Below are 23,461 nucleotides of genomic sequence, written 5' to 3'. Positions count from 1 at the left end.
TAAAATGTAACAATTGTGAATAAACAAACGAGTGTAGACACTGCGTGAGGTATCTTCTCTCTTGATAACGAGAGATACTCAAAGTGCACGAATGAATGAATGACTGCAGAGATTATTGGTTGGTCTGATACATCATGTAAACTATGAGAACTATGGGGCCAGAGATTGTCCGATGTCTGAGCGAAGACAACAAATTCATGCTTTTTCGGTTTTGTTTTTCTCAAAGTTAATGTTTAAATGTTGATTGAGTTTGGTCTCACTTGAAAAGAAAAAAAATGCCACAGGAATGGCTAAACAGATTGGCAAATCTTTATGGATGGAGTACAAACAGAGTATAAAACATCATGGAGATTTAGGAGAAAACAAAATCATCCAGAGGGTTTGTAAAATCACACTGAGCCAAGTTAAAAAAAAAGAAACTCTTTTTTTCATTATTATTTTAAAAGCCCTCAAGTAGAATTAGAATATTTGTGAAAGTCCAGCTCTCATTTAAAAACGTGTTTTAATAGAAATATTTCACTGAAGGAGATAATTCAGCTCCATCACACCAGCACAAGAATAGAGACAGACGCAGATCAAATCCTAAATACCCTGAACCCAAACGGATTAATTTGTATTAATATTAATACTGTTTATTCTTAAATATTATTTTATTTTTTTAAATAGCCCCCCACCCCAAAAAAAGTATTTTTATTTACATTTGAGTCAGTGAGACCAAAACTTGATCTTATGTGAAAAATAGTTCCTTTGTTTCAGATGCTGACCTCATTTGATTTAATCTTGTTTTTATACCAGAAACTAATGAAGAACAGAGGCTGCACGATTCATTAAAAGTTGAATAACTATCATATTAATTATCTTTATTTTTAGTTTGTTTAAAGTTAATGATTGATGATTAGTCGACTATCAAAATAATTGTTTGTAGCAGCCCTAATCTGCTGTAAATCAAAGTATTGATCAAATTAATCGACGTCTTTTTGAATGACTTATGTGAGTCTATTTGTGTTAGAGAGATATAGTATTACCTTGATATAAAGTTTATATCGATTTGATATAAACTTTATATAAAGTTTATATCAAATTGTTACGTCATCACTTTGGAATGTGGAGGTCAAAGGTCACCTGTCAAAATGAGTTTGATGGAAAGGTAATACTATATCTCTCTTGTGTTTATTCGCATACTTACGATATAGTGAAAACTGTGTAATTGCAAAATCGTGTTGTTTTTTTTTTTACATTGCTAGAATTTTGAGAACATTTTGGGCATATGTGTAATAGAAATGCATCTATAGTGAAGGCCTGGCGCAGACATTTAACTCTTCACAGTAGTTAAGTGCTTACGCAATCAAAGTAAATCAGCTGATCCCATCAGAGAAAAGCTGTTATGCAAAGCTTGTCATTACTAATGTGCTGCATATTGGTGCAACGCTAACATAAAAGCCATTTTTCAACAGATCAGAATCAGCTGAGTCATGTTAATTGCATAAACGGTTGAGGAGTTATAGAATGTCAAATAGTTATTTTCTAGTCTCTGAGTTTATTCATTTAAGGTCTGAGCTTATCCAATCAGCACGCAAGACATCCTCACAGCCTAACCACCACAGACGATAGAATTATTTCATGCATATCTTTTTGTATTATTAATAAATCTTGACTTGTATTCTTATGATTTTTCTTATTAAACTAGTTTTATTTTTGGCTTGTTAAGCTCTGAAACATTTTTAACTCTCATATGAACATGACGCTGTTTGCTGTTCTGTTAAATATATAAATAAAACGATTGAGAAAACCAAAAAAAAAAAAAACATAGCAGTGAGTCAGCACAGCAAAGAGGAGTCAAGTTATTTCTATAATAATTTGAAGTGTGACTTCAGAGGAGAAGAAGTGAAGAAAAGCAAGGACAGACGGAGGGAAGGAATGCAGGAAAAAAAAAAAAAGGACAACGCTGCCAAACAGGCGGAGAAGTGTGATGCTTTGCGTGAAAAGACTGTGAATCAATGACAGATTGTGCATAATATGCAAGGACAGAATCGGGCATGCCAAGCAGCAGACTGGGGTGAGAGAAAGGCCATCAGCTGAAGATTATTTGGAGCAGCTCAAGTGAACCGTTGTCTGTGGAGGTGACAGAAAGCTGTTCATGCAGCATTTCTGATCAGCTGGTAAAGCCCCATTCTCCTCAGCAGAAAATCCTTCAACAGATTCATTTGATTTATTCTAATACCAGAAGCTCTGTAACAATGTGCAAGAACTGGGAAATAAATTGAAGCCCCTTTATTTATTGGATTTCAAATGAAGGACAACCATCTGTTTATTTATACATTCATTTATTGATTGATTTTTTCCCTTAACAAGGTCAGAAATGGTTTTCATCCATCCAACCCACAAGCCTGAAATCAAAACATTCTGAAGTCATTCGGATCTGAAACACCTCTGCACCTCCAGGGAAAAACTAGTCGGATGAACCGACGTGCCCTCCTCCTACCACAGCTTGGAGAGCCGTACGAGGTCGAGGCGAGCACATTTTTCAAATATCATTTTTCTTACTGAGAATAAATGGAAAAAAATAAATGATTTTAAAAAGCAGGACTGCATTTTCTTGTTTTAAATGTTTGGAAAATGTGTTCTTGTTATTACAGTGTGTTTTTTTCTTTGGAAAAACAAAACTTTTGAATATCAATACACAGCCTGCAGCGCGGCTCCGGTAATTTCTCTAAACTGCAAACCTCAGCTGTCATTATTATGGATTTTCTCCTGCTGTTAGCTAAAAAAAAGCCATCAAGCAAGTTTTAGATGGACTGAAGTTCATCTACAGATGCCTTTATGGACAAAAGGAGGAGGGCAGAAGTCTGTGACGCTTCAGTGAAGAGCCTTGAAACTGATCCCCTCTGACTGTTACCAGGTTCATCAGAATTGTGGGTTGACGGTTTTACAACTAAACCCAATTAAGAAGTTTCATGCTGGGAGCTCATGTGACTTTTCTATACATTTCATGGTTGTTATGTACTGTACAGTCATGTGGAAAAATAGTAACTTCTTGATATGTATATTCAAATGTATAAAACCTTATCCTGACTTTTATTATTATTTATTCTGGGTTTTTTTAAATAAAAGTAAGACAAAATTTCAGGCTATAACATTTATCTACAAATATCATGAGTGTATTTTTATGAGGACATTTTCATTAAACAAGTGTAGTACGGTGGCCAAGAAGGGTTGGAACACTTTAAACACTTGAAATTCACAACTGAACAACCTACAGTTATTCTATTACCGCTCAGCCCAATGAAAAATTCAGGAAAAGTGGTGCAACTTCTGTTGTTGGTCAAACTTCTGTTTGACATAATATGTTAAGTTGTGAGTTGATTTTTTTGTGTTGTGAGTTAATTGTTTTGTGTTACAAGTTCAATTTTTTGTGTTGTGAGTTGATTTTTGTCCATGTTGTGAGTTGATTTTTTTGTGTTGCGGGTTAATTTTTTTGTGTGTTGTGAGTTGATTTATTTGTGTTGTGTCTAATTGCAGTGTGTTGCATTGCAAATTTGAAGTGTTGTGTTGTGACCCCTCTGGGCCACCGTAGTATAGCACTCTACTCCAAAAACAGGCCCCTTGGAGATACATCAACATTTCTAACCACATTCCTTTAAAATCTGCAGATGGAGTAAAATCGTTATTAAAACAATTCTTGTCACCGAGAGCACTTTCTCAATCTAAGATTATGTTGATAGAGAAAAACTTTCTTGATGAGATTAACTTTTCTTGCAAGAAAGTAAATAATTGTTTCAGCAAGTGTCTTTATATTCTCAAGAGTCCATTTTTAGTGTACAAATACAACAAAAACTAAAGTATATTTGACTTTTCTATTCATCACACTTTAGACAGATGAAATACTGTTAGCATTGCTAACTTTTTCTAACATTATTAATTGTAAAATGAGAAATACAAACAGGTCTTAGAAGCGTTCCTCTGGTTTTTTCAATTATTACGAGCCATAGCCATGAGTATTCCTGTATGTCTGTATATTTTAATGGGGGGGAGGGGGCAGGGTAAAGAGTGGGTTGAATTTCTGGGCCTTTGTTTATTCACTTGCTCTGATCTGCATAAAGCTTTAGAAGTGCTTATCAGAAATAAAGTTTCATTGACTTTTTTTAAGTAATTCTTAAATGATCAAAAAATGTAGATGCCTAATTTGATCATTTGCCTTTACTTTGTTTATTTTGTTGAGGAATGTGAAAATGTCATTTTTATCTGACTTAACTTTAAGATAAAAACAATAAGTCATAGTGCAAATAGATCTTGATTTCAGCTCTGTTTTGAAACGTCTGGGATCAAACACTGTCATAATGCAAATTTCACTCAAAGGCCCATTTTTTTTTTCTTCAAAATAAAGTTATATGGAAAATACCACAAACCAAGTTGACCACAGAAAACATTTCAGATATTCCTCTGATGTTACTCTGGGTTCTTATGGGTTAAATATGTAAATCTATAAACATTATGCATATGACTCTGCTGGTATCAAAGTGTAGTATGTAATCACACATACAGCTCAGGAAACCTGCACAATCCTTTGATGTGCAAGAATATAGTTTAGGAACCGGTTTGCTTGATGCAAACTGAAATAGTCTTCAGAAAGGTTAAATGTGGCGCCATTTTGAATCTGAGATTCTTTCAAACAAGAAGTAACCTGGTAAAACAGCAGAGGGTGGAAATCTTCAGGTGAGAAGAGGAAGAAGTGGAGGAGAGGATGTGAAAATGATCAGGCGTCAAATGCAGCTGATGGGGTGAAGGCAGTTAAGTTATGAAAATGGGAAAATGTCAAAACCCCACATGATGACGACAGCTGTGAAAGTGAGGGGGCAGATGGAGGGGAACAGACCAAAAGAATTCCGATGGAATAAATGAATGAATGATAATGGATGAGGGTCAGGGGGAAGACGAGGGATGAGGAAAAACAGAGGAAGATGGAGCGTGATGGGTGGATGGGGGCGAAGGTGAAGGAAGATTCATTGAAATCATGTTTGGGGTAAATGATGGACATGAGGCTGAAGTGAAGGTGAAGCAAAGTCAGATGAAAAGAGCAGCCGCAAGCATGATGGGAAATCGGAAATAACAGAGCGAAAGATAGATTGGAGGATAGACGAGGAGAAAATAGGCTAAAAGGGCAGCTGGAAAAAGAGGAAGCAACAACAGTTTGAGGACAAGATGAAAAACGATGATGAGACAGATGATGAGTTGTGGAAGGAGCAGGGTGACAGGCTGTCGGTGGGAGAGGGAGAAAAAACGAGGAAAGAAAATGTCAAAAAGCAGCAGAAGGAGAGAACAAATAAAGAAAGGAAGATTGATGCTGAAGACAGAAGTTAAGAGTGATCACAATATGCTGACATTCAAGGAAAGCAAAAAAAAAAGGATGGACGAGCAAAAAAAGGAATAAAAAATAAACAGAACTCGTTAAAATGAGTCACAGTTGGAGAGAAATGCTTTTGCACAAAATAGGTAGAAAGCAGAAACTTGTGCTTGGCTCAGCATGAAAGGTTGCTGTGTTTGGTTATTGTTCAGCAGGGAAGTCGGTTGTTGTGTTTCCTTCTGGCCTGAGCAGCACAGAAACAACAGCTGGAGATAGAGATGTATTTATTCTTAGCTATAAAAAAGAATAGCTGCCTTATAATAAATAATCCATGAATCTGGAGGCCTAACAGATATTTTAATGTATGTTAAAAAAAAATACAAAAATGTAACCTTTATCTTTTCTTTTTCTTTTCTCAACTTTTAGAGGACGTCCAAAAACAAAGAGAAAAACGTTCTTTATCTTGTCATTGAAAGTTTTTCAACGACTAAAAGAAAAAAGTATTAAGCGGGATTCATCACATTATAAATTCACATCAAATTTACTGCCTTGTTGAAGGAATTTCTGTCCCGCATTAACCCGAGAAGGGGAAAATAAAAATAAAACTGGAGGATCTTTTATCATTGTTTCAGTAAAAATAAGAGAAACTTCATAACCCCATGGAGCTGGAGAGACTGTCCCCGTTATGACGGCACTCACGGCGGCTCTCCGTCTACCACACAGCCAATCGCCAGCATAGACCAACATAGCAAGCTCTGCGCTTGCTAGCTCACTACACCGTCCACCGGGGGGCTGGCTAGCAAAGCGGCCTCGATCGCTCCAGCTCCAGGGTGCCCAACAGTAACCTACAGTCCCGGTAACCCTGCGGCCCCAGCGGGTTAAGAAAATGGAAAGAAGTTCAGGATGAAAACCCCTGAATTGAGGAGCCATATTGGATTTTTTTTTTTTTTTACCTGCTGATCAAGTCACTGAAACTGTCACCTGCCCTAAGCAGAGTCCCTGATTATTCCCTGATTATAACTCTGCATCTGTCGCCCAAATTACAAATCGGCCAAATGGCGCCGCAGGACCTCAGATGGCGTCTGTACCGTCACTTAACATTGAAACTTGACAGCCCTGCTGCACGAATCGTATTTGGTGTTAAGGCAGCTTCAGGGCTACCATAAAATAAAATAAATTGATTATATGTGGGAAAAAAATGGGTAAATTCTGAGGGAAAAAACTAAATTTTACAAATATTAACCTTATATATATTTATAAAAACTCTACATTGTATTAGACTATAATCACAAATTTAATATTTGTAAAACAAAGTTATGATAAAGTTATAGTTTAATGAAAATAAAGTTGTATATTTAGAAAAAAGTTCATGCAGAGAGACTTTTGAACGGTGTCTTAGTATTTTTTTGTATTGTGAGTTAATTTTTTGGTAATTTTTTATTTTTTGTGCTGTGAGAGGATTTATTTGTGTTGCAAATTGACTTTTTTGTGTTGTGAGTTGATTTTTTTTTTCGTGTTGTGAGTTGACTTTTCCATTTTGTGAGTTGATTTTTTGCGTTGTGAGTTTATTTTCTTTTAATTGTGAGTTAATTTTTTGGTGTTTTTTTATTTTTTGTGCTGTGAGATGATTTATTTGTGTTGCGAGTTGACTTTTTTGTGTTGTGAGTCGATTTTTTTGTGTTGTGAGTTGATTTTTTGTGTTGCGAGTTAATTTTTTTTTGTGTTGTGAGTTGATTTTTTTTAATGGTGAGTTAATTTTTTGGTGTTGAGTTTATTTTTTGTGGTGTGAGATGATTTATTTGTGTTGCAAATTGACTTTTTTGTGTTGTGAGTTGATTTTTTGTGGTGTGAGTTAATTTTTTTTTCGTGTTGTGAGTTGATTTTTTTTTAATTGTGAGTTAATGTTTTGGTGTTGAGTTTATTTTTTGTGCTGTGAGATGATTTATTTGTGTTGCAAATTGACTTTTTTGTGTTGTGAGTTTATGTTGTTTTTCGTGTTGTGACCACCGGTAATTGTAGTGTTGTGCTGTAAATTTTTTTGAATTTTCTGCAACGTAAATTAAACTTAGTGGAAACATTTTAAAGCCTAATTATAGTATTTCATTTTCCTATAAGAATGGCTCTCATTGTAAAGTTATGACTTTTTGAAGCAGAAATTTTCAACTTTAGTTTAGTAAATTGTTGAACTTTTTTTCATAACTGCATGACTTTATTCTCATAAAACTGTCTTTTTTCTGACAATTTTCCTCCTTAACTCTCATACATTTGTGTCTTTTTCTTCTTTCGCGGCCCCAATCCTCCGCCGTAAGTATCAGACATGTGCTTTAATTTTATATTCAATCTTCCTACTGAAGGGAGCATGTTTCTGAGAGCGGCGCTCTTCACAGGAAATTGCCTTCCTCTGCCTACTCCAACAGCCAGAACTTCACCACAATAACAGTTTGTGCCCCGCAGGAGCAGCATGACCTTGTTTGATTCAATTGGAAAGGGAAAAAAAACGACTTAATTGAAACTGAAACCACCTCTGCAGTGAAGAAATCCAACAGCATTCAGCATCTGGCAGCATCATGGGTTCCCATTGGGTCAGAAGAGGGAAGAAGACGCACTTCATAAACTCATTAAGTCAGAATTATGGAAGGAACAAACACAATAACTGCTCTGAGGAATCTATTGCTTTGGGACACAAAAAACAAACACATTTATGGGGAGTGGTTGTCAAAAGATTGAAAAAACTTATTAAAAACTAAAATGTTCATTTGTGCATATTAATATGTAATTCCACTGTTTTCTCCCTGAATTGTGCAGAACTGCACAGAAACACTGAGTTTCTGAGGAACTTTGGAATCAGTCGTGTCCCACTTTACCCGCACAGAGATGAATGGCTCTTGTTTAGTGACAAAAAAAAAATCTTTTCTTTATGAAGCACTCACACACACTTCTTACTCTTCCATGAAACACCAGCTGCACCCACTCCACCCTAACTCCTGGGACGGTTGCCTTGGTTACAGCAACCATGCCGACATAATTTGGGTGAAGGAGGGTGGAGTAGGAGGGGAGCGGAGGTTACTTCCTAACCCTCCACTCACAAACACGCAAACGGACACATGATGGATTTGGCGAAAAACAACCATCAATACACACACAGCAGGAACAATACAAAAACAAGACATCAAAGCTCTTCAGTGAAGGGGGCGTTGCCTCTGTACATGCACACATTACACACTATAGTTCATCTGCATTTGAGAGCTGTTAACACACATGCACCACAACAAAGATCCCTCAGATGTTGACTAAACGCTGAGAGGAAGCCCGTTTCTCAGTGAGCTAAAACTTCTAAATGGATCCTTTCAGAAGCTGTGATGAAATTAGTGAGTAAAGTTTCAGCGTTTGGAATTAAAGGCAATCTGTCCTTCCTTCAGAAGCTATTTTTTCCTTTTTTTAATGTCCATATTGTTGCTGATTTTCTAAAAACATCTAAAATCTCAAAAACATCATTAAAACAGGTGTAAAGAACTACTCAGTCACAAGTAGCCGTACGAGTGCTGCTGGTTATTGGGTTGTCCAGGCTCTCAAAAGGTCGTAGAGCAGGGGAGTACAAGTCGATCACACAAGGGGCCAAAATCCAAAACACATCTTAGGTCGCGGGCCGAACAGGATAAACATTTATTGAACATCACACAAACTACGCTGTGATCCTCAATTCTAAAAGTCAATCCACAATGCTAGGACATCATTTATGGGCTCCTTGTGCAATCTGCAGGATTTTGGAGGTTTGAATTACAAAACAAAAACAATTCTGTGTCTCACCTACTTCCCCTGACAAAAGTATTGTGTAAGCTCACATCATAGCTGTAGAAAAAAATGTACATGAATATTCTGGCTCTGCTGGCTCACCAAGCCGTCTACGACCTTGAAATATTATGTGGGCTACTCATCCGCAGAAAGCTCCTATATGCCTGTGAGGGCAGTTGTGACTGAAGGTTTCTACTCTAGCAAAAAATAATACATATATAACAGATCAACCATGACTTTAAATTGGTTATATTATGCCCGCCTTCAACTTTCTAACACAATGAAAACTAAAAAAGTTGCATTACCTGTGACAATGCTACTGTGAATGCTTTTTGCTGACAGTAATCACTGAAGATGCTGAAGCTTTTTGCTGAAAATGATGAAGCAATTTACTTTAATTGCAGAAGGGATTTGCTGAAAATGGAAAAGGGTATTTGCAAAACGTAAAATTTGCTAAAAGACTGGAAATTTCGTTATGAAAGAGCGTTGAAGTTGACCTAAATTTTGTAAAAAGTTGTACTAAAATTGCTTAAAATCACTAATACATGCCAATTTTGCAGAAATATATATTGCTTAAAAATAAGCAAAACTCCAAATTAACCCCAAAAAAACCCTAGTAGATGCCAAATTAGCCAAAAAAGTTAGCTCGTAACTATTGTAAATACCAGCTAAACGCAAAAAATAGCCAAAAATTCCTTGGTAAACCAAATTAGTCAAAATGTTAGCCTGTTGCTAAAACACAAGCTAAACAAATTAGCCAAAAGCATAAACATGTTGCTAAAATATTAGCTGAACTCCAAAAATAACCTAAAATTTCACAGCAAACTATGTTAGTCAAAAATGTTAGCCTGATGCTGAAATAGAAGCTAAACTCTAAATTAGCCTATAAAAGCCCAGTAGATAACAAATTGGCCAAATACGTTAGCATATTGCTAAATTATTAGCAAAACACTAAAAATAGCTTAAAATTCTGCAGTAAACTAAACTGTCAAAAATATTAGCCTGATGCTGAAATAGAAGCTAATCTCTAAATTAGCACTTAAAACCCCAGTAGATAAGAAATTAGCCAAAAATGTTAGCATGCTGCTAAAATAGAAGCTCTACTCTAAATTAGCCAAACAAATCGACCAGAAACATTAGCATGTTGCTAAAATATTAGCTAAACTAAAAAAATAGCCTAAAATTCCTCTGTAAACTATATTAGTCAAAAAACGTTAGCATGTTGCCAAGTTAGAAGCTACTCTAATTTAGTCTTTAAAACCCTAGTAGATAACAAACTAGTCAAAAACGTTAGCCTGTTGTTAAAATATTAGGTAAACATTTTTTTTAATTACTATAAAAGATGAAAACATATCCCATGAAGATATTTAAAGACTTATTGCTAATTTAGAAATTTGAAGACTTTCTCATTCATTTCCAATGGGACATATTTTACTCAATATGTAAAAAACTATAAAGTTGAAGAATACCAAAATTCCCACAACTAGACGTTGAGATCTCATCTCAGCTCTAAGAGCAAAGCAGCAGACCTTAGCCAAATGTCACTTCTCCTCCACAAGTGCTTCATCCTTGTGATAAACTGCAGACATGCTGCTCATGCATCAGTGCAACCGTGAAGTGGTCTTCTTACAGGAAGCAAAGCGCCGTCTACCATTATCAAACGCTGTCATCGCCTTCATGAGATTCTTCGTGATAAGTGAGAACAGATAAAATTAGCGGGAAGGTTTACATGCAGCAAAAACAACTTTCTTGTGCGGGTCAGTGAAAGCAGGCTGATACGTTCACACATGCCCGACCTGCCTTTATCAACATCAACCTGGCAGGCGGGGTCAAAGGGGGCCTTGACCTCTGATTGGAACCAATTGGCCTTTGACTTCTGTCACTAGGAATCAAAGACGGAAAAAGTTACGAAGTAAAGGAGCAGACACACTAAGGCATAATCCTACAGAGGACATCCGTGCATGAATGGCTCCTTTATCTCAAAGTCTGAATTTTTCTGTTTAGGTGTTCTGTTTACATAATGCTCTTTTATGAGCGAGTATGAGTGAGTGTTCTTGTCAGTGGGCTGATATTTTTATCCGCGGTGAACATTAGATTAAAGGCAGCAGGTCATGGGAGCTCTGCTGGACCTCGATGTGATTAGAGCAAATGTGTGGCGTGTGATGCGGCTAAGAACATTCCTCTATTGCACAACCTTGACTCACACAGACAGACTTTTTACATCTGTGCCGTGAACAAAGACAAATGCACACGAGCCAGAAGGAATCCGTGGAACGAGGCAGGGAAAATATTCATGGGTGGAGATTCAATTTTGGACCACTCAAGCTAATTCTAACCGAGTTCCATGGATCTTCAGTTGTTAAATCCATCTTTATAGGGCAGTTAATCCACATGCAGTAAATCTGTTAAACACTTACGTTTCACTATTAGTTTAACTGATAAAAATAAAAGCAGTTTGGACTCACGTGTTTAACTTCATTCCACCACAGTAGAAGATTATTTTATTAGGCCTTGTTTTGATGTCTGTATAAGTACTTTAGATGAAAGGTTTACATTCAATACTCCGATTTTTTTTGTTTTTTTAACTAAAGGAATTGTTTCGGATTGGCTGGCAAGTGTTGGCCCATCAACTCCATGTGCTTCACACTGACTGTCAGAACCAGAGCCCCATTTTATTTTATTTTTTTTAAAGAAAGTGCTCTGGAAAATTTGAGGGTTTCCTCCCTTTTTCCGTGCTCCACCTTTCCATCAAGTTTTAAAAATAATAATGATCTCATCCCTCCGACTGTATTCTCACCTGCTCAGACTGTTTTAAGTTTTAAGAAACCATAAAAATTCAATTCCAGCAGGCGCCGTTTCGCACAATGAAGTCTGTTCAGCCGGGCTGAACTGCAAAGACACCGCTCTCTATTTGGTGGACAAGCGGCCTCATTAGTGTCACTGGAGGTGTCACCGCACTCTGTGCTTTTGAACATGTTACACTCTGGGAGTTTGGTGCTTCATCCTTGTTATTTGTGCAGAAATCAAATGACTAGAAAAAAAAGACTGGGAAACAAGAACGGCAGCAAAAGAGGAGAGCAATGCGGCAGGAAGAAGTCGGTCTGATTCGGAAGGCCGTGAACGCCGGCATCACCAGATCAGTACGGTGGCCCTGAGGTACAAATCATATCAGCAAATCACTCAACGCCAAAACATATCAAAGATCCCAACGACAACTAACAAGCCAAAACATTACATTTCAGAAATCAAAACAAAATTCTAGAAACCGAAACTTAAAAAAAAAAGGTTAAAATAATGTAATTTCCTGAAATCATAATGACATTTGAGTTTTGAAGAAGAGGGAACGCAGAAGGACGTTTTACCTGAACTGAGTTAAAGAGTCGATTGGTCACTTTGTTAGTAAGATGTCGAGATGGAAATCTGCCACCGCCCCCCCTCCCACACACTTTGGACCAGGGAGATCCTAAATGTGGTGACGCTTGAGAAGATAAGATACATCCTGAAGGGATTTCACAAGATAGGGGAGCCATCTCTTACTTATGTTAAAAAGTTGAACTTTATGTTTATTGAAGAACGACCCTTCTTTATATTGGTTATGGGAGGGTAAGGTTGATTTAGCCTTACTTAACCTGTTTTTTTGTGTCGTTTCTCAATTACTAGTCATTATCATACGTCATCTACATCGGTCATCGTCACCGTTTTGCCCTTGGTTTTTGTCATGTTGTATTTAATAAAAATGACAATAAAAAGATTGTTAAAAAAAAGAGTTAATTGAACAATATCTGAACTGTTGCTGTGAGTTTGGCCAGAAGCTTAACCTTTTAACACCGGAGATGTCGCCGCCGACGCCTAAATAATACACGCTCTTTGACACATCGCAACTCTTCTGCCGTTAACACAATCACAATGAATCCATTGATTCTGACATAATGAAAAGTGGCTTTTATTGGGTTTGCACCAATATGTAACACATTACTAACCTAAACTGTTGCTTAACAGAACAAATCACTAATTCACTAAACAAAATTACGCTAATTGTGCAAACAGTTGAAGAGTTATGGTGGTAGAAAGAATGTGAGCACTGGACTAAAGCTTAATGGGTTTGAAGAAATATCTTCTGTTGGAAAATATTACAACTTCTAGTTAAATGGTGAACAAACGCCATCATTAGCCGTGTTTCTATTGACTATGAAATCGCACAAATTAGATTTATGATAATAAATCAGCTTAATGGAATAGAAAAAAAGTTTTTGTGCTTGGAGGAGGTGGTTGACACATTTCGCAAGACGGCAAAAGATACTTTTTTTTTTAGAATTGAATGACTCACATGACCAACAATCCGTTATAAGCGGATTGTTGGATCTACAGCTCCTCTGTAAAATCACCAAACATGATTTCCCAAAATCGCTCCATTCATAGCCACTTGCACATGTAAGGAGCTTAATAAGGCCTGAATAATGACCAGAATAAGACTCCGACGTCTCCTTTGATAGATGACTATGAACGCTAGAGCTGTGGCAGAAATTTGAATGTATCTGCCGTAAATCCAAGTATTGTTCCCATCTGTCACCGTGTTTTTGAATGAATTATTGTGTTGTTTTTTGACATTTTTACGAATATGTGTAATGGAAACTCAGCTATGATGTCCATTGACGTCCCATAATACCTATTTTTCTGATTTCTTATGGTTTCATTTTTAACATTTTATTTCTACTTTTAGAAATTACTTGTGTTTTCTAAAACGTTTCCTTTTTATTATATTTTCTTAAATTGTGTTTAGTCTTTTTGGAACTATGTTTAGGTTTCTGGAATTATGTTTTGATTTCTAAAATGAAATGATTTTTATGATTTGTTTTTCTTTTTTGATTTGTTATCTTTAACGTGTTTTTGCCCTGAATGATTTGTTGATGTGATTTGGACTCCAGGGCCACCGTAGATCAGCGCTGAAATGAAATGTAAACTGAGGGCAGGTGAGACGGGTGCTGATTACATCTGTAAACATTCAGACCTGGATTGTTTCACACTTTGTGAACAGTGAACCGACTGAGAAGAAAAAGCTCCAAGGGAAGATGTTTTCATGAATAAAAGTCTTCGTAAGCCTCGCAGAAGCTTTTCTCTGCAAAAAAACATCTTGAAATATTGATTTCCTCACATAATTTGCTGAACAAATACACAAGCAGGCCTTGTTTTGGATTGTATTCTCCTTCAGAAGCGTGAAGCATTGTCCATCTGAAAGCTGCAGGAACCTCCACACGTGTTCCGTCTCTGTAAGAGCATCTGCCTTTGTCCGTCTGTTTGTCTGCTCAAAGAGCCCCAGGGAGCTTCAGCTGTCTGGTGCAGCGTCCCCGAAGGGACAACTGTGTTGGCTGCACCACCAGAGGCGGGGGTTATGTTTGGGGGGGGCGGCATGAGGAAACCAGGGCACATTTCCTGTGGAAATGGGGTTATCACTTCACCAATTACTGTTACAATTACAGTGCAGAAGCCTGGGAAAGAAGCCTATAGGCACACAGATGGGCACTCGTGGGGAGAGATGCTTTTGCACACACATGGTACCTTCAAAAATATGTTTTTTTTTTTATGCTAAGCCACACATTGTGGTACGGCTTTTCTGATAAGCGTCTGACAGTGTTGTAGTGAGCGTCTCTGATCTTGTCGCCTCCTGCTGCGACCGAGCAGCAGAGTCGTCTTCACACCGGGGCTCAAGTTTCTCCAGATGAAGGATTATCTGTCTGCTGCATCCTCAAAGAACAAGTTTCAGACTCCGCACTGCAAAGCTCTACTTCTTACCAAAAATACGTGTCCTATTTCCAGTCAAGTTAACTTGTTTCACTTGATATGAGAAGCATTGACGTAACAGGAACATTTCATGAGCGTAGAATTACTTGTTCTTAGTAAATTGTAGGACATTTTTACTTGATATACGCCAACTAAATCTGCTAACAGGAAATATTGGAAGATTCTGCTGGCAGATTTATTGTTAATCTCAAGTGAAGTATTACTACTGCAGAGTATGTAATAGAGAAAACCTTTATTGTACTGTAAATATTTGCTGTGTTATGGATTCTCTTAGCTTAAAGTAGTCTATTTAAGTATACCACAAGTACACTTTGTCTATGCCAAAACTAAAGCAGCCTTCTTAAAGCCTATTTTTTTATATACTATCCATTTAATGTAAATTTGAAATGTTCCAACTTACTCTAACGAAGTATTCAATTAATATACTTCCTAAACTATACCCAGGTCTAAATTATAATTGCTATACTTATAAAGTATATTTTAAGTCCCACTCCAATCATCTTTTTAAGTATTGTAAAAGTGTTCCCAGTGGTCTTTTAATTATGAATATGTCGTTTTTAGTCAAAGTTGTAGGCGAGACAATTGACACAGAGCAACCCCGCCCCCACTTCCCACCCTTTATTTGTTGATATGCTCTCCCGCTAGCTTACAGCCTCTCACACCCTCAACCTAATATTAGAGATGCAACTAAAATGGCGAGAAATATTGGAGCTATGCAGCTGTACAGGTAAAACCAGGTGCCAGGTCAGACGAGGAAAATGAAAACGTCAGTGGATCTATTTGTCTGCTACAGGACATGCGTCGGAGCATGGAGCGTGTGGCCTGCCGTTGTAGGTTCTACATCACAAATAAGATCTTTTTCAAACAGCCTTTTTTCCTCTGCTCCTGATTCACAACAATTTGAATAATGAAATACTCAGAAATACTATTTTTAATCTTAATTTTCATCATATAATTCCTTCTTCGTGAGAAAAATGAGACAGGAACATGTTAAAAACACAATTTTTATTTAATAAGATAAACTTGAAGTGTACAACTTTTTGCTGAAGGTACTGATATGCTTATTTCTTCCTGATTAAAATTTGATTCAAGGCTGCCTGCTGTTGTAGGCAGCTTTCACCTCACAAGCAAGAAGGCCCTGGTTTGAGTACCGGCTGGGACGTTTATGTTCTCCTTGTGAATGCGTGGTTTTTCACTAGGCACTCCAGCTTCCGATCCACAAACATGCTTCCTAGGTTAACAAGGGTCTCTAAATTGTCCCTTGGTGCCTATAAGTATGAGCCCCTGCAACGGACTGGCAACCTGTTCAGGTGTACCCTGCCTGCGCCCAACAATAGCTGGGATGGCTCCGTGAAGGAGATTTGGTGAGCTCTGAAGATGGATGTATGGTGTTACGGCCTCAATGGGCAAACCTGGCTCAAGTCTAGGGGGAGAACCAAAAATAGGACCATAACAAAAACTGGATGCCAGTGAGAAAAAATACACAGTTTATTAAATAAGGGAAACAAAGTAACTGGGCTCTGAAAAGCAAAAGGAAAAAAAAGATAGTGTGCTGGTTCAAACGGAAAGTCAAATCAAAAGGAATCAGAACCTTGAAAAACATAAAATAAGTCAGAGAGACTGTCTAACCAAAGTTACCTAAATAACACAAATAAACAAAGCCTACAAACTAAGACTACCAAGGTCCAACCGCAAACTAAAACAACAAAACCTAGCAGTATAAGACTACTGAGGACAAAGGGGGTAAAAGAGAACAAACACAAACCAGCACAATACCACCTAAACCCCAACCAGCTCCTCAGCCTGCTGCTCTGCTCCCTGCCTGCCTAGGTGTGGCCTTTTTGGCCTTCTCTGTCTTCAAAAGCCAGCAGGTGCCGATTAAGGCACATTGGCCACACCTGCCAGGTGAACAGAAGGACTGGATGGAAAAAGGTCCAGCAGTGGCAGCAGGACGTAACTGGATGGATGGAAAATTTGGTTCATACTCATACATCTTGGAAACCCTTTGATTTTTTTTCCCAAGTGTGCAACATTACTACAAAAAAAATCCTCGTATGTTCTTCATACATTTCTGAAAAAGTCATTGTGATTCAAATATCTGCTCTCTCAGTGTGGCATTTGCATTCATTTGTCAGAAGAAACCATTTTGGGTTTTGGCAAAGTGAACACTTTTCCTGCCTGTCAAACTGATCATTTCTTGTGGTCAGTTTTGAAGCTGCTCATGTGTGGAGCCCCCCAAACACTCACAAACCATCTACTTTCTGTTCTGCTAGGACTCACACATGCACACACATACATACCACAGCAGAATTATAGCTAAACACACAGACACAGCACGTCTGGACTGTGTCACCAACAGACCAGAGCACATGCACGGCCCGACCTTCAACCTTTAGACAAATGAATATTCATCATAATCAGACAGTTGGGTTTGGGTCACCGTGCTGTGAAATACACACAATACAGTCCATTCAGAGCTTAATCTAAATTATGTTTGTTTTTGTCATATTGAAGGTTAAATTTTACATTCACACACTTGAAAGTGAGGTCTTGTTAACTTACTTTGCTGACAGATAGATTCTTTCAGTAGGCGGCCATGGCAGGTTTTTTTCCTCACATTAATTCTTTCATTTTTCAAAGAAAAAGGAAGTAAAAAATGTTAGAGGGACAGCATTTATGGCTACAAACCACCACAAAAAATGTGTCTTTGGTGTTTTGAACATGTTCTTGCAACAAAAAGATATTTCAGAGTATTTCTTTATTTGAATCATTGTGAGTATAAAAGCAGACAAAAAAAATGCAGATAGAAAACTATGGTATTTGTGATGTAGAAAATTCACTGGAAAGGCCACAAGCTCTCTGCAATCTGATTCATCCACTTGCAGACAAATAGATCCATATAGGTCTTCATTTTCCTCATCCAACCTGCCATCTGACTCAAAACTGTAGCTCCAATAATGCTCACCATTTTTGTTACACCGGTAATGCTAGGTTAGGGGTTTGAGGGGCTGTAGGCTAGTAAACAGAGGGCTCTCAGCCAAAGGGAAGGGAAAGGGGGCGGGCTTACTCTGTGCCAACAGTGCTGCCCACAGCTCAAGAGTCAAATTTCTGATGAGCTCATGGCGCTCTGCAGAAACTGTGTCCTTGAAGATGACACAGGTGTTTCTGATTTTCACTAAAAACAGCAAAATCATAATTTTAAGACCACTGGAAACGCTTTGAAAAAAAACTTTCAAAGAAGATTGGAGTGGGGCTTGAGTACAATTATAGCAAGTATATTATAGACCATGTACATGTAGTGCGGGAAGTACAAACTGAATACTTCTTCAGACTAAATTGTTGAATGTTACAATTTTTCCTGATAGATCCAACAATTCTCAAAGCACTTTTTGGCTTTTATTCTAGCAAAAGAGTAAACTATGTTTATTATGGTATACTTTTGACATTAAATTTAGATTTTCTATCATTGCTATTATCCACATCAGCTCTGGGGTTCTGTTCTCTATTCTCGTTTACTTCACCTCTCTTCTATTCTTTATTATGTATTATATTCAGTTCTCTGTGCTTGTGTTTGGTGCAGTGTGATTCACTTGTTGCTCCTCTTTCGAGAGCTTTAAGAATCCAGCTGGATCGCCTGTGCTCCTGTTTTTGGCTGTGGACCTTGCCCCTGGCTCAGCTTGCTTCTTTGTTCCTGAATCACATTTTTTGGGGAGTTTTTCCTTCCCAGGAAGGAGGGGCTAAGAACAGGGATAACCAGATTTATTTTTCTATTTAGTTTAGTTTAGCAATTAGCCATTGTTTATATTTCACGACGGACATTATGCTTCTGTACAATTATTTGCATAATTAACAATTGTTTACAATTTTTTAGGAAATTGTTTTATGATGTTGGGCTATATGAATAAAATTGAATTGAATCATTAGGTAATTTTATTAATACAAATATAAAAGTGACCATAAATGAAATAACTTTTAAAAAAGAGACAAACTTTAACGTAATTAGCCAACAACAAACTAAAACTACAGCTTTTTGATAAGATGAAATGATCAGTTTTACAGAATGTGGCACCAAAAGTCCTTTATAGATTTTTTTAAATTAGTGATTCTTCTAATAGAAATTCTCACTTGAGAAGCTGAAGATCAATTTATTTCAGGCATTTCACAACAACTCAGGTGGATTTTTGCTGAGAAAAAAAACATATAAAGTTGTACTAATTTCATTTTCTGCATATGCATTGAGGAGTTTTCTCGTATTTCTAAAGAATAAAAAACTTTTTTAACATTTCACTTAAATTTTCTTTCGGTTTAATCTCCTCGGTTTGCAGTAAAGCTCTGGTTTATGACTTTGAGCTCGACTCTTGCCAGGAAACAATCACGGTTCCCTGGACTGGGGACTCTGAAATCATTGCAGTGTTTCCTCTCTGAGCTCCTACTGCAGCAAAAGAGAAATAAGTCAACTTTCTGCAAGGTCTTACAAATGTCCACACCCAAGTGAATGACTGCTGCAGTCTTTTATTTCCCTTTGGCTCTGCTTCAAAGCTCCGCGCATATACAGTGCTACTTAGAAAGACAAGTAATAAAAGTATTTTTATAAACAGGCATGAAAGAAGCAGTTCTGTGGAAGTTAGGGATAATCATCATGTCTTCAGTGACTTACAATCAACATTGAGGATCAATTTAATGAAGAATCTCCACTTTAGAGGCCAGATGATAAAGCCGCCTATCAGCTTCTCTACATCCTCTGTTTTTTTAAACAGGAAAAGGAAGTCCAGCTTTCAACCTTTTGTGGCAAAAGTCTGATCTTTCCATCACTGAAAAAACAGACAGAATCAGATTCTTGTGGTTTCTTCTCCAGTAATCACCCATGGGAACATCAGCTCGCTAACATCAAAGCAAACTAATCAGATATTTTTGCTCTGGTAGGAGAATAAATCTCAACTGCACCAAAAAAAGAATTTATTTTGGAAAATGTGTTTTTTTTTAAACAGAATTTGTATTAGTGGGGGGCAATTTCAGCACAATATCTGCACACCGTCAGACATCCTGCATCTGCAGTTCACCTTAGTCTTCAGCTAATGAGGTAAAGCTTTGGTCAGAGTGAGTCCAGGACTGGTGATACCATCTGCTCCTGGTTTCCCGCTGGCCAACAGGTCAAGTGTGCCTTTGTGGATTTAACTCCCTAACGCCTCGACGGTGAAAGGAATGCTGTGAGAAATATACATCTGCACTTTGCTGAAATGAGGGGCCGTAAACGACACGTTGGGTTTAGTAAAATGGTGCACATTCATGAAATAATCAGCAATTTACACTCTCGTTTCAGCTCACTAAGAAAGGGTGGAAACATTTAGCCATTTTCATCATGGCCTTCTTACTTTCAGAGGACAGTAGCATAAATTTAAAACTATTTTTTCTAAGATTAGTTTAATACAATATTGTAAAAACAAAGCTGAAGTTAGACAGACCCATGAAGGAGCAGAAAGCCCCACAGCTGCAGATTACTGATGGGAGGTCAGAGCCGAGCAAATTAATACTTAAGGGAAATGGAAGAAGCTTGTGGGTTTTTCCTTAATACCAGGCTTGAGGCTAGACATTTCTCAGGAGTAAAGTTCCAGCATGTCCACTGTTGTCAGCGTTTGTTGTTGCCAAAGCGTGGTTGCAATTAGATTCCCTCAAGTTTCAAACTCTTCATTCATGGGTTTTAATGGCTCTGTAACTACCCCAGTTTGTTTTCAAAGACACTAAACATGGTTTTTAAGTATTTCAGGAAAAAAATAATGAAAAGCAATATGGGTTAATGGCTTTTAAATGCATTGTGATGATGGTGATCTTTTACATTCTGCCAAATTTGTCTGCAAACAACTCCCCCACTTAAAGACGCCCTCTGGAGAAAAAGGACGATTTTCTGAAAAGTGAACGGAGCAATCAGTTGCTATTTGAGTTGAAGAGTAACAAGTTATGGAGGTTTTACGACTGGGGACTGGCTGAATTAAAATTAATGACAGAGAATATCATGATCCTGTGCCAGATAAGTGTCTCAGTGAAACCTCGGCTACACATCCAGGCCCAGAGCCTCGAAAGCGCTGGCCTACATAGGAACAGATCAGAAAGAATAAATGAATAAAGAAGTATGGATTTATTTTTAATTTGGCTCTGAAGGTTTTTGTGCATTATTGTAGAAATTATGCAGTGAGGAGAAAGAAGTGAGGCTGCAGAGAGCAGAGGAAAATGACAAGTGTCAGGAGGAAACGGGATGAAAATTCAGTTATAATAATTGATGAGTGTGCAGTCATGACATGGATGGTGACTGGGGTTGGCTTTTAAATCAATCAATCAATCATATTTATTTTCACATAAAAAATGCATAGAATCTTCAAATCCCTAAACAGTTTTCCTTTAAGCAACGTCTTGTAGGGCAAAAGAAGCTGATTTTCTGTGAAATTATTCATGCTGTTGTTAATAAAGATTCCACCTCCATCCAATTGATCACTGAATGCGTGAGGACTGATCCAAACACATAAAATTAGCTTAAACATGAGAATGTAATCAAATCTTGTTGAATCTGAAATCAAACAATGAACTTGTGGATCAAAACCAAATAAATTCAATAATTTAAAGACCCACTTTGACAAAAATTGTGTTTTTAACATGTTCTTGTGGCATTTTTTCAGAATATGGAGGACATAGATAAAGGCAATCAAGCTCAAAACTGCATATTTGAGTATTTCTCTATTGAAATTGTTGTAGGCCTAAATCAGGAGCAGATGAAAAGATGCAGTTTTTAAAATTCGTGAGCTTTAAAATACGCTACCACAAGCTCCATGCTCTGTTTCTAGATCCACGTACGACTCTGTTTTCCTAATCAGAGCTGGCTTCTGGATCAAAACTGTATGACTGATTAGGTACAATATTGCTCACCAGAGTTTAAAGGGCTGTAAGTTAGCAGGAGAGCAAGTAAACAGAAACCTCGTTTGCACTGAGCGGTCAGGTACGGCACGGTAAGGAGTAGTGCAGTACAGACCAGTTAATTCTGGCGAGTGTCTTTCACAAGGTGAATCGGTAAAAAAAAATATTCAAACTCATCAACATGTTCATCATTGCAGAAAATTTTAAAAATCGGTTTGTCAGGCCCTGTGCTTAAATTTAGAAAAATGCAGGGTAGATGACATTTCTTCATGAAGGTTTGCTGTGAGTGTGCGCGCGCACCTGTGTGTGTGTGTGTGTGTGTGTGTGTGTGTGTGCGCGCATAGCGGAGTGTCTGCGTGCTGTTCAGCTGCGCTTCCCTCCTAGAAAATTCTCACAGCTCCTTTGGATTTAAAACTTTCACATAAGTCAGTCCCTCCAGGATTTTGCATTGTTGCGATTGCAAATTTAAGCAAAACCCAAAATTTGTTGCTCACTCAGCAACTTAACACTTTCATCACAACATTACATTAAATTTGACCAATCTACCGTGACAACAGTCACGGGTGACGACGCAGCTTCACAACTTGTTCCCTTCTGACTTCTTCCCGGAAGCCGTGCTCTTTTTTGTTAGCTCTCTAATTTCCACTCAGTTAAGCCTCATTTCCCCAGAGAGGTTTCTTTTCACGGGACATGCATGGTGTAGACCCCTAGTGTGCCATTGTAGTGTGATGACTAGAAAAGCAACGACAATGGAGGTCATCCAGAAGCTCATTTCTTTATTGCTTTACTTCTGGTGTATCGTCTATAACAGGAATTTGATGTTGTCTCAAAGTAGATTGCGGCCAAGACAAATATCACCATAAAGAGAAAACCGGAAACACTAGCTCAGAGCTGTATTGGCGCTCTCTAATCTCGTCATCACTTTCTGCCAATCAACAAGTGACTACAGCGGCTCCACTCCAACAGTTCCATTACTCTTTTCAATGGACCTTCAACAGAGGTATGGTTGAGTGCTGTTTAATGGGTTGGAATGGACCCAGACCCGACTGTATCGGATCGCACCACTCAATGGAACAAAGTGGTAAAAACATAACTAAAAGACCACTGGGAACCATTTGAAAACAGATTAAATGAATGGAGTTGACTTGGTTCTGTAGCCTTCTGGTGGCGTTTCTGTGCAGCAGCTTCAGCACAGAAGAATTTGTGGAGTAGAGACGTTGAAATGTAAGGATTTTTTTCTTTCTTTTTTTAAAGAAACAAGCAGAGTAGAAATCTGGTTCTGTTTGATTTAAAATCTCGTTGAGTTAAAATAACTCCAAAGATGATCCCAGTGGGCCTTTAATAGTGATACCCAGCCTTATAGTTCCCAATATTTGAAGGTATAATACATCTCAAACATCCTGAAAAATCGAGTAAAAATTTCAGATCAGCACGAAATATGTAGTTCACTTTCGGGGTCGCCACAGCGTAACAGCACCCACTGTTTCGCATCAGTGACATCGCAGAGTTTTTACACCGGATGCCCTTCCTGACACAACCTTGTACTTGAGGGGCACAGTGTCACGTTTAAGCAGAGATAATCTCCACCCGGGCCAAACATGTTAACTCCACCCGGGCCGGACATCC

The 23,461-nt window shown here is 37.8% G+C and overlaps 1 protein-coding gene across 4 annotated transcripts in view; it reads right to left on the bottom strand.

The window, feature by feature from the left end:
* The window catches only part of sema3h (sema domain, immunoglobulin domain (Ig), short basic domain, secreted, (semaphorin) 3H), an 83,799-nt gene that overhangs the window by 46,016 nt on the left and 14,322 nt on the right, over positions 1-23,461 (bottom strand). The gene's annotated exons all lie outside the window — the stretch shown is intronic.

This window comes from Oryzias melastigma, linkage group LG7 (assembly GCF_002922805.2).
Source record: "Oryzias melastigma strain HK-1 linkage group LG7, ASM292280v2, whole genome shotgun sequence".
In the NCBI taxonomy this organism is placed as follows: Eukaryota; Metazoa; Chordata; class Actinopteri; order Beloniformes; family Adrianichthyidae; genus Oryzias; species Oryzias melastigma.
Note: the sequence above shows the minus strand (reverse complement) of the source record. Positions and strands in the feature narration are given on the sequence as shown.